The 14327-nt window shown below is 56.2% G+C and overlaps 1 pseudogene; it reads left to right on the top strand.

Annotated features, from left to right (window-relative positions):
- The window catches only part of LOC134983736 (zinc finger protein 585A-like), a 186634-nt pseudogene that overhangs the window by 52782 nt on the left and 119525 nt on the right, over window positions 1–14327 (top strand).

Here is a 14327-nt window from a genome sequence, read left to right as displayed (position 1 = left end):
GTCACTACATTCCCCCCATGGGCCCCTGTCACTACATTCCCATGGGCCCCTGTCACTACATTCCCATGGGCCCCTGTCACTACATTACACCCATGGGCCCCTGTCACTACATTCCTCCCATGGGCCCCTGTCACTACATTCCCCCCATGGGCCCCTGTCACTACATTCCCTCCCATGGGCCCCTGTCACTATATTCCCCCCCATGGGCCCCTGTCACTACATTCCCCCCCATGGGCCCCTGTCACTACATTCCCCCCCATGGGCCTCTGTCACTACATTCCTCCCATGGGCTCCTGTCACTATATTCCTCCCATGGGCCCCTGTCACTATATTCCTCCCATAGGCCCCTGTTACTACATTCCCATGGGCCCCTGTCACTACATTCCTCCCATGGGCCCCTGTAACTACATTCCCCCCCATGGGCGCCTGTCACTATATTCCTCCCATGGGCCCCTGTCACTACATTCCCCCCCGCATGGGCCTCTGTCACTACATTCCCCGCATGGGCCTCTGTCACTACATTCCTCCCCATGGGCCCCTGTCACTACATTCCCCCCATGGGCCCCTGTCACTACATTCCTCCCCATGGGCCCCTGTCACTACATTCCCATGGGCCCCTGTCACTACATTCCACCCATGGGCCCCTGTCACTACATTCCTCCCATGGGCCCCTGTCACTATATTCCCCCCATGGGCCCCTGTCACTACATTCCCCCCATGGGCCCCTGTCACTACATTCCTCCCCATGGGCCCCTGTCACTACATTCCCATGGGCCCCTGTCACTACATTCCACCCATGGGCCCCTGTCACTACATTCCTCCCATGGGCCCCTGTCACTATATTCCTCCCATGGGCCCCTGTCACTACATTCCCCCCATGGGCCCCTGTCACTACATTCCCCCCCATGGGCCCCTGTCACTACATTCCCCATGGGCCCCTGTCACTACATTCCTCCCATGGGCCCCTGTCACTACATTCCCCCCATGGACCCCTGTCACTATATTCCTCCCATGGGCCCCTGTCACTACATTCCCCCACATGGGCCCCTGTCACTACATCCTCCCCATGGGCCCTTGTCACTACACTCCCCCCATGGACCCCTGTCACTATATTCCTCCCATGGGCCCCTGTCACTACATTCCCCCCCATAGGCCCCTGTCACTACATTCCCCCCCATGGGCCCCTGTCACTACATTCCCCCATGGGCCCCTGTCACTATATTCCCCCCATGGGCCCCTGTCACTACATTCCCCCCCATGTGCCCCTGTCACTACATTCCTCCCATGGGCCTCTGTCACTACATTCCCCCCCATGGGCCTCTGTCACTACATTCCGCCATGGGCCCCTGTCACTACATTCCACCCATGGGCCCCTGTCACTACATTCCACCCATGGGCCCCTGTCACTACATTCCCCCCATGGGCCCCTGTCACTACATTCCCCCCATGGGCCCCTGTCACTACATTCCCCCCATGGGCCCCTGTCACTACATTCCCATGGGCCCCTGTCACTACATTACACCCATGGGCCCCTGTCACTACATTCCTCCCATGGGCCCCTGTCACTATATTCCCCCCATGGGCCCCTGTCACTACATTCCCCCCCATGTGCCCCTGTCACTACATTCCTCCCATGGGCCTCTGTCACTACATTCCCCCCCATGGGCCTCTGTCACTACATTCCCCCATGGGCCCCTGTCACTACATTCCACCCATGGGCCCCTGTCACTACATTCCACCCATGGGCCCCTGTCACTACATTCCCCCCCCCCATGGGCCCCTGTCACTACATTCCCCCCATGGGCCCCTGTCACTACATTCCCATGGGCCCCTGTCACTACATTCCCATGGGCCCCTGTCACTACATTACACCCATGGGCCCCTGTCACTACATTCCTCCCATGGGCCCCTGTCACTACATTCCCCCCATGGGCCCCTGTCACTACATTCCCTCCCATGGGCCCCTGTCACTATATTCCCCCCCATGGGCCCCTGTCACTACATTCCCCCCCATGGGCCCCTGTCACTACATTCCCCCCCATGGGCCTCTGTCACTACATTCCTCCCATGGGCTCCTGTCACTATATTCCTCCCATGGGCCCCTGTCACTATATTCCTCCCATAGGCCCCTGTTACTACATTCCCATGGGCCCCTGTCACTACATTCCTCCCATGGGCCCCTGTAACTACATTCCCCCCCATGGGCGCCTGTCACTATATTCCTCCCATGGGCCCCTGTCACTACATCCTCCCCATGGGCCCCTGTCACTACATTCCCCCCATGGACCCCTGTCACTATATTCCTCCATGGGCCCCTGTCACTACATTCCCCCCCATGGGCCCCTGTCACTACACTCCACCCATGGGCCCCTGTCACTACACTCCCCAAATGGACCCCTGTCACTACATTCCCCCCCATGGGCCCCTGTCACTATATTCCTCCCATGGGCCCCTGTCACTACATTCCTCCCATGGGTCCCTGTCACTACATCCTCCCCATGGGCCCCTGTCACTACATTCCCCCCATGGACCCCTGTCACTATATTCCTCCCATGGGCCCCTGTCACTACATTCCCCCACATGGGCCCCTGTCACTACATCCTCCCCATGGGCCCTTGTCACTACACTCCCCCCATGGACCCATGTCACTATATTCCTCCCATGGGCCCCTGTCACTACATTCCCCCCCATGGGCCCCTGTCACTACATTCCCCCCATGGGCCCCTGTCACTACATTCCCCCATGGGCCCCTGTCACTATATTCCCCCCATGGGCCCCTGTCACTACATTCCCCCCATGTGCCCCTGTCACTACATTCCTCCCATGGACCTCTGTCACTACATTCCCCCCCATGGGCCTCTGTCACTACATTCCCCCCATGGGCCCCTGTCACTACATTCCAGCCATGGGCCCCTGTCACTACATTCCCATGGGCCCCTGTCACTACATTCCCATGGGCCCCCGTCACTACATTACACCCATGGGCCCCTGTCACTACATTCCTCCCATGGGCCCCTGTCACTATATTCCCCCCATGGGCCCCTGTCACTACATTCCCCCCCATGTGCCCCTGTCACTACATTCCTCCCATGGGCCTCTGTCACTACATTCCCCCCCATGGGCCTCTGTCACTACATTCCCCCATGGGCCCCTGTCACTACATTCCACCCATGGGCCCCTGTCACTACATTCCACCCATGGGCCCCTGTCACTACATTCCCCCCCCCATGGGCCCCTGTCACTACATTCCCCCCATGGGCCCCTGTCACTACATTCCCATGGGCCCCTGTCACTACATTCCCATGGGCCCCTGTCACTACATTACACCCATGGGCCCCTGTCACTACATTCCTCCCATGGGCCCCTGTCACTACATTCCCCCCATGGGCCCCTGTCACTACATTCCCTCCCATGGGCCCCTGTCACTATATTGCCCCCCATGGGCCCCTGTCACTACATTCCCCCCCATGGGCCCCTGTCACTACATTCCCCCCCATGGGCCTCTGTCACTACATTCCTCCCATGGGCTCCTGTCACTATATTCCTCCCATGGGCCCCTGTCACTATATTCCTCCCATGGGCCCCTGTCACTACATTCCCCCCATGTGACCCTGTCACTACATTCCCCCCATGGGCCCCTGTCACTACATTCCCTCCCATGGGCCCCTGTCACTATATTCCCCCCCATGGGCCCCTGTCAATACATTCCCCCCCATGGGCCCCTGTCACTACATTCCCCCCCATGGGCCCCTGTCACTACATTCCCCCCCATGGGCCTCTGTCACTACATTCCTCCCATGGGCTCCTGTCACTATATTCGTCCCATGGGCCCCTGTCACTATATTCCTCCCATAGGCCCCTGTCACTACATTCCCCCCATGGGCCCCTGTCACTACATTCCCCCCCATGGGCCCCTGTCACTACATTCCTCCCATGGGCCCCTGTCACTACATTCCCCCCATGTGACCCTGTCACTACATTCCCCCCATGGGCCCCTGTCACTACATTCCCTCCCATGGGCCCCTGTCACTATATCCCCCCCCATGGGCCCCTGTCAATATATTCCCCCCCATGGGCCCCTGTCACTACATTCCCCCCCATGGGCCCCTGTCACTACATTCCCCCCCATGGGCCTCTGTCACTACATTCCTCCCATGGGCTCCTGTCACTATATTCGTCCCATGGGCCCCTGTCACTATATTCCTCCCATAGGCCCCTGTCACTACATTCCTCCCATGGGCCCCTGTCACTACATTCCCCCCCATGGGCCCCTGTCACTACATTCCTCCCATGGGCCCCTGTCACTACATCCTCCCCATGGGCCCCTGTCACTACATTCCCCCCATGGACCCCTGTCACTATATTCCTCCCATGGGCCTCTGTCACTACATTCCCCCCATGGGCCCCTGTCATTACATCCCCCCCTTCATGGGCCCCTGTCACTTCACTACATTCCCCGCATGGGCCCCTGTCACTACATCCCCCCATGGGCCCCTGTCACTACATTCCCCCCATGGGCCCCTGTCACTACACTCCCCCCCATGGGCCCGTCACTACATCCCCCCATGGGCCCCTGTCACTACATTCCCCCCATGGGCCCCTGTCACTACATTCCCTCCCATGGGCCCCTGTCACTATATTCCCCCCCATGGGCCCCTGTCAATATATTCCCCCCCATGGGCCCCTGTCACTACATTCCCCCCCATGGGCCCCTGTCACTACATTCCCCCCCATGGGCCTCTGTCACTACATTCCTCCCATGGGCTCCTGTCACTATATTCGTCCCATGGGCCCCTGTCACTATATTCCTCCCATAGGCCCCTGTCACTACATTCCCCCCATGGGCCCCTGTCACTACATTCCCCCCCATGGGCCCCTGTCACTACATTCCTCCCATGGGCCCCTGTCACTACATTCCCCCCATGTGACCCTGTCACTACATTCCCCCCATGGGCCCCTGTCACTACATTCCCTCCCATGGGCCCCTGTCACTATATTCCCCCCCATGGGCCCCTGTCAATATATTCCCCCCCATGGGCCCCTGTCACTACATTCCCCCCCATGGGCCCCTGTCACTACATTCCTCCCATGGGCTCCTGTCACTATATTCCTCCCATAGGCCCCTGTCACTACATTCCCCCCCATGGGCCCCTGTCACTACATTCCTCCCATGGGCCCCTGTCACTACATCCTCCCCATGGGCCCCTGTCACTACATTCCCCCCATGGACCCCTGTCACTATATTCCTCCCATGGGCCCCTGTCATTACATCCCCCCCTTCATGGGCCCCTGTCACTTCACTACATTCCCCCCATGGGCCTCTGTCACTACATTCCCCCCATGGGCCTCTGTCACTACATTCCCCCCCATGTGCCCCTGTCACTACATTCCCCCCATGGGCCTCTGTCACTACATTCCCCCCATGGGCCTCTGTCACTACATTCCCCCCATGGGCCTCTGTCACTACATTCCCCCCCATGTGCCCCTGTCACTACATTCCTCCCATGGGCCCCTGTCACTACATTCCCCCCATGTGCCCCTGTCACTACATTCCTCCCATGGGCCCCTGTCACTACATTCCCCCCATGTGCCCCTGTCACTACATTCCCCCCCATGGGCCCCTGTCACTACATTCCCCCCGTGGGCCCCTGTCACTACATCCCCCCCGTGGGCCCCTGTCACTACATTCCCCCCATGGGCCTCTATCACTACATTCCCCCCATGGGCCTCTGTCACTACATTCCCCGCATGGGCCCCTGTCACTACATTCCCCCCATGGGCCCCTGTCACTACATTCCCCCCATGTGCCCCTGTCACTACATTCCCCCCCATGGGCCCCTGTCACTACATTCCCCCCGTGGGCCCCTGTCACTACATTCCCCCCATGTGCCCCTGTCACTACATTCCCCCCCATGGGCCCCTGTCACTACATTCCCCCCGTGGGCCCCTGTCACTACATCCCCCCCATGGGCCCCTGTCACTACATTCCCCCCATGGGCCCCTATCACTACATTCCCCCCATGGGCCCCTGTCACTACATTCCCCGCCCATGGGCCCATGTCACTACATTCCCCACCCATGGGCCCCTGTCACTACATTCCCCCTGTGGCCCCTGTCACTACATTCCCCGCATGGGCCCCTGTCACTACATTCCCCGCCCATGGGCCCCTGTCACTACATTCCTCCCCATGGGCCCCTGTCACTACATTCCCCCCATGGGCCCCTGTCACTACATCCCCCCCATGGGCCCATCACCCCCCAGTCCCACACTGGCTCTCCACCATGGCTGGCACTGTGTGTGCTGGGATATGAAGCCTAGGTGGCTGCAGCCCGGTCAGTAACACAGCAGCTGTGACCATACATCACCCATTATTATTATACACACATCACAGCATCAGGACGGGGCAGGCGCCATGTTCCCGGCTCCCTATGGGCGCCGCCATGTTGGCTTGGTCTGTGCTAGTGCAGATAATGACGTATACAGGGAGCCGGAGCCAGAGAGTAGGCGGGGCTAATGATTGCTGAGAGACGGGAGGAAGAGACCTGTGGGCGGGTCTGGAGGAAGTTGAGTGACGGGGCAATGCGGCCTATGAGAGGAAGAGAGGGCGGGGCAGGGTGAAACAGCGATTGGAAGCTGAATTCTATGGGCAGATAGTGGGCGGAACCGGTGGTTAATGAGTGACGGAACATTGCGGCCAATGAGAGGGCAGGGCTGGGTGTAACTGACGGGAAACTGCGGCCTATGGGCAGTGAGTGGGCGGGGCTGCTCTGGTTGCTGAGTTACCGTGAAAGTCACTACCCATAATCCCATGCGCTATGTTGACGATGACGTGGAAATAATGCCCCTCCCACTTCTGGTACACATTCCTCCGTTCACGGTGTAATTTCCTGACGCCTCATCCTCCAGGTAATGTCCTCTCATCCCACCTGTCTCCTGCCTCATCCTCCCCTAATACCCCCTCTCCTGCCCCCAACCTCTCCTAATACCCCCTCTCCTGCCCCATCCTCTCCTATTACCCCCTCTCCTGCCCCATCCTCTCCTAATACCCCTCTCCTGCCCCATCCTCTCCTAATACCCCCTCTCCTGCCCCCATCCTCTCCTAATACCCCCTCTCCTGCCCCATCCTCTCCTATTACCCCCTCTCCTGCCCCATCCTCTCCTAATACCCCTCTCCTGCCCCATCCTCTCCTAATACCCCCTCTCCTGCCCCCATCCTCTCCTAATACCCCCTCTCCTGCCCCATCCTCTCCTATTACCCCCTCTCCTGCCCCATCCTCTCCTAATACCCCTCTCCTGCCCCATCCTCTCCTAATACCCCTCTCCTGCCCCATCCTCTTCTAATACCCCCTCTCCTGCCCCCAACCTCTCCTAATACCCCCTCTCCTGCCCCATCCTCTCCTAATACCCCTCTCCTGCCCCATCCTCTCCTAATACCCCCTCTCCTGCCCCCAACCTCTCCTATTACCCCCTCTCCTGCCCCATCCTCTCCTATTACCCCCTCTCCTGCCCCCACCTCTCCTAATACCCCTCTCCTGCCCCATCCTCTCCTAATACCCCTCTCCTGCCCCATCCTCTCCTAATACCCCCTCTCCTGCCCCATCCTCTCCTAATACCCCTCTCCTGCCCCATCCTCTCCTAATACCCCTCTCCTGCCCCATCCTCTCCTAATACCCCCTCTCCTGCCCCCAACCTCTCCTATTACCCCCTCTCCTGCCCCATCCTCTCCTAATACCCCTCTCCTGCCCCATCCTCTCCTAATACCCCTCTCCTGCCCCATCCTCTCCTAATACCCCTCTCCTGCCCCATCCTCTCCTAATACCCCTCTCCTGCCCCATCCTCTCCTAATACCCCTCTCCTGCCCCATCCTCTCCTAATACCCCCTCTCCTGCCCCCAACCTCTCCTATTACCCCCTCTCCTGCCCCCATCCTCTCCTAATACCCCCTCTCCTGCCCCCAACCTCTCCTATTACCCCCTCTCCTGCCCCATCCTCTCCTAATACCCCCTCTCCTGCCCCCACCTCTCCTAATACCCCCTCTCCTGCCCCATCCTCTCCTAATACCCCTCTCCTGCCCCCCACCTCACCTAATACCCCCTCTCCTGCCCTCATCCTCTTATTACCCCCTCTTCTGCCCCCATCCTCTCCTAATACCCCCTCTCCTGCCTCCATCCTCTCCTAATACCCCCACTCCTGCCCCCCACCTCTCCTATTACCCCCTCTCCTGCCCCCATCCTCTCCTAATACCCCCTCTCCTGCCTCCATCCTCTCCTAATACCCCCACTCCTGCCCCCCACGTCTCCTATTACCCCCTCTCCTGCCCCCATCCTCTCCTAATACCCCCTCTCCTGCCCCCATCCTCTCCTATTACCCCCTCTCCTGCCCCATCCTCTCCTAATACCCCCTCTCCTGCCCCATCCTCTCCTAATACCCCCTCTCCTGCCCCCATCCTCTCCTAATACCCCCTCTCCTGCCCCCATCCTCTCCTAATACCCCCTCTCCTGCCCCCATCCTCTCCTAATACCCCCTCTCCTGCCCCCATCCTCTCCTAATACCCCTCTCCTGCCCCCATCCTCTCCTAATACCCCCTCTCCTGCCCCCATCCTCTCCTAATACCCCCTCTCCTGCCCCATCCTCTCCTAATACCCCCTCTCCTGCCCCATCCTCTCCTAATACCCCCTCTCCTGCCCCATCCTCTCCTCATACCCCCTCTCCTGCCCCCAACCTTTCCTAATACCCCCTCTCCTGCCCCCATCCTCTCCTAATACCCCCTCTCCTGCCCCAACCTCTCCTAATACCCCTCTACTGCCCCTGACACTCTCTTAGTACCCCCTCACCTGCCCCTGACACTCTCTTAGTACCCCCTTTGCACCAGGTAGAGCACGTTGTACACATTGCACCAGGTAGAGCACGTTGTACACATTGCACCAGGTAGAGCACGTTATACACATTGCAGCAGGTAGAGCACGTTATACACATTGCAGCAGGTAGAGCACGTTACACACATTGCAGCAGGTAGAGCACGTTATACACATTGCAGCAGGTAGAGCACGTTATACACATTGCAGCAGGTAGTGCACGTTATACACATTGCAGCAGGTAGTGCACGTTATACACATTGCAGCAGGTAGAGCACGTTATACACATTGCACCAGGTAGAGCACGTTATACACATTGCAGCAGGTAGAACACGTTATACACATTGCACCAGGTAGAGCACGTTACACACATTGCAGCAGGTAGAGCACGTTATACACATTGCACCAGGTAGAGCACGTTATACACATTGCAGCAGGTAGAGCACGTTACACACATTGCGCCAGGTAGAGCACGTTATACACATTGCACCGGGTACAGCCCGTTATACACATTGCACCAGGTAGAGCACGTTATACACATTGCACCAGGTAGAGCACGTTATACACATTGCACCAGGTAGAGCACGTTACACACATTGCAGCAGGTAGAGCACGTTATACACATTGCACCAGGTAGAGCACGTTATACACATTGCAGCAGGTAGAGCACGTTATACACATTGCACCAGGTAGAGCACGTTATACACATTGCAGCAGGTAGAGCACGTTATACACATTGCAGCAGGTAGAGCACGTTATACACATTGCAGCAGGTAGAGCACGTTATACACATTGCAGCAGGTAGAGCACGTTACACACATTGCAGCAGGTAGAGCACGTTACACACATTGCAGCAGGTAGAGCACGTTACACACATTGCAGCAGGTAGAGCACGTTATACACATTGCACCAGGTAGAGCACGTTATACACATTGCAGCAGGTAGAACACGTTATACACATTGCAGCAGGTAGAGCACGTTATACACATTGCAGCAGGTAGAGCACGTTATACACATTGCAGCAGGTAGAGCACGTTACACACATTGCAGCAGGTAGAGCACGTTACACACATTGCAGCAGGTAGAGCACGTTATACACATTGCAGCAGGTAGAGCACGTTATACACATTGCAGCAGGTAGAGCACGTTATACACATTGCAGCAGGTAGAGCACGTTATACACATTGCAGCAGGTAGAGCACGTTACACACATTGCACCAGGTAGAGCACGTTATACACATTGCAGCAAGTAGAGCACGTTATACACATTGCAGCAGGTAGAACACGTTATACACATTGCAGCAGGTAGAGCACGTTATACACATTGCACCAGGTAGAGCACGTCGTACGCATTGCACCAGGTAGAGCACGTCGTACGCATTGCACCAGGTAGAGCTCGTCGTACGCATTGCACCAGGTAGAGCACGTCGTACGCATTGCACCAGGTAGAGCACGTCGTACGCATTGCACCAGGTAGAGCACGTCGTACGCATTGCACCAGGTAGAGCACGTCGTACGCATTGCACCAGGTAGAGCACGTCGTACGCATTGCACCAGGTAGAGCACGTCGTACGCATTGCACCAGGTAGAGCACGTCGTAGGCATTGCACCAGGTAGAGCACGTCGTAGGCATTGCACCAGGTAGAGCACGCCGTAGGCATTGCACCAGGTAGAGCACGCCGTAGGCATTGCACCAGGTAGAGCACGCCGTAGGCATTGCACCAGGTAGAGCACGCCGTAGGCATTGCACCAGGTAGAGCACGCCGTAGGCATTGCACCAGGTAGAGCACGCCGTAGGCATTGCACCAGGTAGAGCACGCCGTAGGCATTGCACCAGGTAGAGCACGCCGTAGGCATTGCACCAGGTAGAGCACGCCGTAGGCATTGCACCAGGTAGAGCACGCCGTACGCATTGCACCAGGTAGAGCACGTCGTACGCATTGCACCAGGTAGAGCACGTCATACATGTTTTCTCTGATGTCCTAGTGGATGCTGGGTACTCTGTAAGAACCATGGGGAATAGCGGGCTCCGCAGGAGACTGGGCACTCTAAAAGAAAGATTAGGTACTATATCTGGTGTACACTGGCTCCTCCCTCTATGACCCTCCTCCAGACCTCTGTAAGAATCTGTGCCCGGCCCGAGCTGGTTGCACACTAGGGGCTCTCCTGAGCTCCTAGTAAAGAAAGGTTTTTTTCTCTGACGTCCTAGTGGATGCTGGGAACTCCATAAGGACCATGGGGAATAGCGGCTCCGCAGGAGACTGGGCACAAAAGTAAAGCTTTAGGACTACCTGGTGTGCACTGGCTCCTCCCCCTATGACCCTCCTCCAAGCCTCAGTTAGATTTTTGTGCCCGAACGAGAAGGGTGCACACTAGGGGCTCTCCTGAGCTGCTTAGTGAAAAGTTTAGTTTTAGGTTTTTTATTTTCAGTGAGACCTGCTGGCAACAGGCTCACTGCATCGCGGGACTAAGGGGAGAAGAAGCGAACCTGCCTGCTTGCAGCCAGCTTGGGCTTCTTGGCTACTGGACACCATTAGCTCCAGAGGGACCGAACACAGGCCCAGCCTCGGAGTCCGGTCCCAGAGCCGCGCCGCCGGCCCCCTTACAGAGCCAGAAGCAAGAAGAGGTCCGGAAAATCGGCGGCAGAAGACATCAGTCTTCACCAAGGTAGCGCACAGTACTGCAGCTGTGCGCCATTGCTCCTCATACACACTTCACACTCCGGTCACTGAGGGTGCAGGGCGCTAGGGGGGGGCGCCCTGAGCAGCAATAAAAACACCTTGGCTGGCAAACATACATCACATATAACCCCCAGGGCTATATGGATGTATTTTAACCCCTGCCAGAATCCATAAAAAAGCAGGAGAAAAGTCAGCGAAAAAGGGGCGGAGCCTATCTCCTCAGCACACTGGCGCCATTTTCCCTCACAGCTCCGTTGGAGGGAAGCTCCCTGTCTCTCCCCTGCAGTTACTACACTACAGAAAGGGTTAAAAAAGAGAGGGGGGCACTAATTAGGCGCAGTATTAACAATACAGCAGCTATAAGGGGAAAAACACTTCCATAAGGTTATCCCTGTGTGTGTGTATGTATATATATATATATATATATATATATATATATATATATAGCGCTCTGGTGTGTGCTGGCATACTCTCCCTCTGTCTCCCCAAAGGGCTAGTGGGGTCCTGTCCTCTATCAGAGCATTCCCTGTGTGTGTGCTGTGTGTCGGTACGATTGTGTCGACATGTATGAGGAGGAAAATGATGTGGAGGCGGAGCAATTGCCTGTAATGGAGATGTCACCCCCTAGGGAGTCGACACCTGAGTGGCTGAGCTTATGGAAGGAATTACGTGACAGTGTCAGCTCTTTACAAAAGATTGATGACATGAGACAGCCGGCGACTCAGCCTGTGCCTGTCCAGGCGTCTCAAAAGCCATCAGGGGCTCTAAAACGCCCGTTACCTCAGATGGCAGGTACAGACGCCGACACGGATACTGACTCCAGTGTCGACGATTAAGAGACGAATGTGACTTCCAGTAGGGCCACACGTTACATGATTGAGGCTATGGAAAATGTTTTACATATTTCTGATAATACAAGTACCACTAAAAAGGGTATTATGTTCGGTGAGAAAAAACTGCCTGTAGTTTTCCTGAATCTGAGGAATTAAATGAAGTGTGTGATGATGCGTGGGTTTCCCCCGATAAAAAAACTGTTAATTCCTAAAAAGTTTTCAGCATCATACCCCTTCCCGCCAGAGGATAGGGCACGTTGGGAAACACCCCCTAGGGTGGATAAAGCGCTCACACGCTTGTCTAAACAGGTGGCACTACCGTCCCCGGCCGCCCTTAAAGAACCTGCTGACAGAAAGCAGGAAAATATCCTAAAATGTATATACACTCACACGGGTGTGATACTGCGACCAGCAATCGCCTCAGCCTGGATATACAGTGCTGGGGTGGCTTGGTCGGATTCCCTGACTGACAATATTGATACCCTAGATAGGGCCAGTATATTACTGACTATAGAGCATTTAAAAGATGCATTTCTATATATGCGTGATGCACAGAGGGATATTTGCCGACTGGCATCAAGAGTAAGTGCGCTGTCCATTTCTGCCAGTAGAGGGTTATGGACAAGACAGTGGTCAGGTGATGCTGATTCCAAAAGGCATATGGAAGTATTGCCTTATAAATGGGAGGAGTTATTTGGGGTAGGTCTAACAGACCTGGTGGCCACGGCAACGGCTGGGAAATCCACATTTTTACCCCAGGTAGCCTCTCAACATAAGAAGACGCCGTATTATCAGGCGCAGTCCTTTGGGCCCCAAAAGGGCAAGCGGGCAAAAGGCTCCTCTTTTCTGCCCCATGGCAGAGGGAGAGGAAAAAGGCTGCAGCAAACAGCCAGTTCCCAGGAACAGAAGCCCTCTCCCGTTTCTGCCAAGTCCTCAGCAGGACGCTGGGGCTTTACAAGCGGACTCAGGCACGGTGGGGGCCCGTCTCAAAAATTTCAGCGTGCAGTGGGCTCACTCACAGGTGGACCCCTGGATCCTTCAGGTGGTATCTCAGGGGTACAAATTGTAATTCGAGACGTCTCCCCTTCGCCGTTTCCTAAAGTCTGCTTTACCGACGTCTCCCTCCGACAGGGAGGCGGTATTGGAAGCCATTCACAAGCTGTATTCCCAGCAGGTGATAATCAAGGTACCCCTCCTACAACAGGGAAAGGGGTATTATTCCACGCTGTTTGTGGTACCGAAGCCGGACGGCTCGGTGAGACCTATTTTAAATCTGAAATCCTTGAACACTTACATACAAAGGTTCAAATTCAAGATGGAGTCACTCAGAGCGGAGATTGCGAACCTGGAAGAAGGGGATTATATGGTGTCTCTGGACATCAAGGATGCTTATCTCCATGTCCCAATTTACCCTTCTCACCAAGGGTACCTCAGGTTTGTGGTACAGAACTGTCACTATCAGTTTCAGACGCTGCCGTTTGGTTTGTCCACGGCACCCCGGGTCTTTACCAAAGTAATGGCCGAAATGATGATACTCCTTCGAAGGAAGGGAGTTTTAGTTATCCCTTACTTGGACGATCTCCTGATAAGGGCAAGATCCAGGGAACAGTTGGTAGTCGGGGTAGCACTATCTCAAGTAGTGTTGCTGCAGCACGGTTGGATTCTCAATATTCCAAAATCGCAGCTGATCCCGACGACACGTCTTCTATTCCTAGGGATGATCCTGGACACAGTCCAGAAAAAGGTGTTTCTCCCGGAGGAGAAAGCCAAGGAGTTATCCGAACTAGTCAGAAACCTCCTAAAACCAGGCCAAGTGTCAGTGCATCAGTGCACAAGGGTCCTGGGAAAAATGGTGGCTTCCTACGAAGCAATTCCATTCGGCAGATTCCACGCAAGAACTTTCCAGTGGGACCTGCTGGACAAATGGTCCGGATCGCATCTTCAGATGCATCAGCGGA

This window comes from Pseudophryne corroboree (assembly GCF_028390025.1).
Source record: "Pseudophryne corroboree isolate aPseCor3 chromosome 3 unlocalized genomic scaffold, aPseCor3.hap2 SUPER_3_unloc_22, whole genome shotgun sequence".
NCBI lineage: Eukaryota > Metazoa > Chordata > Amphibia > Anura > Myobatrachidae > Pseudophryne > Pseudophryne corroboree.
Note: the sequence above shows the minus strand (reverse complement) of the source record. Positions and strands in the feature narration are given on the sequence as shown.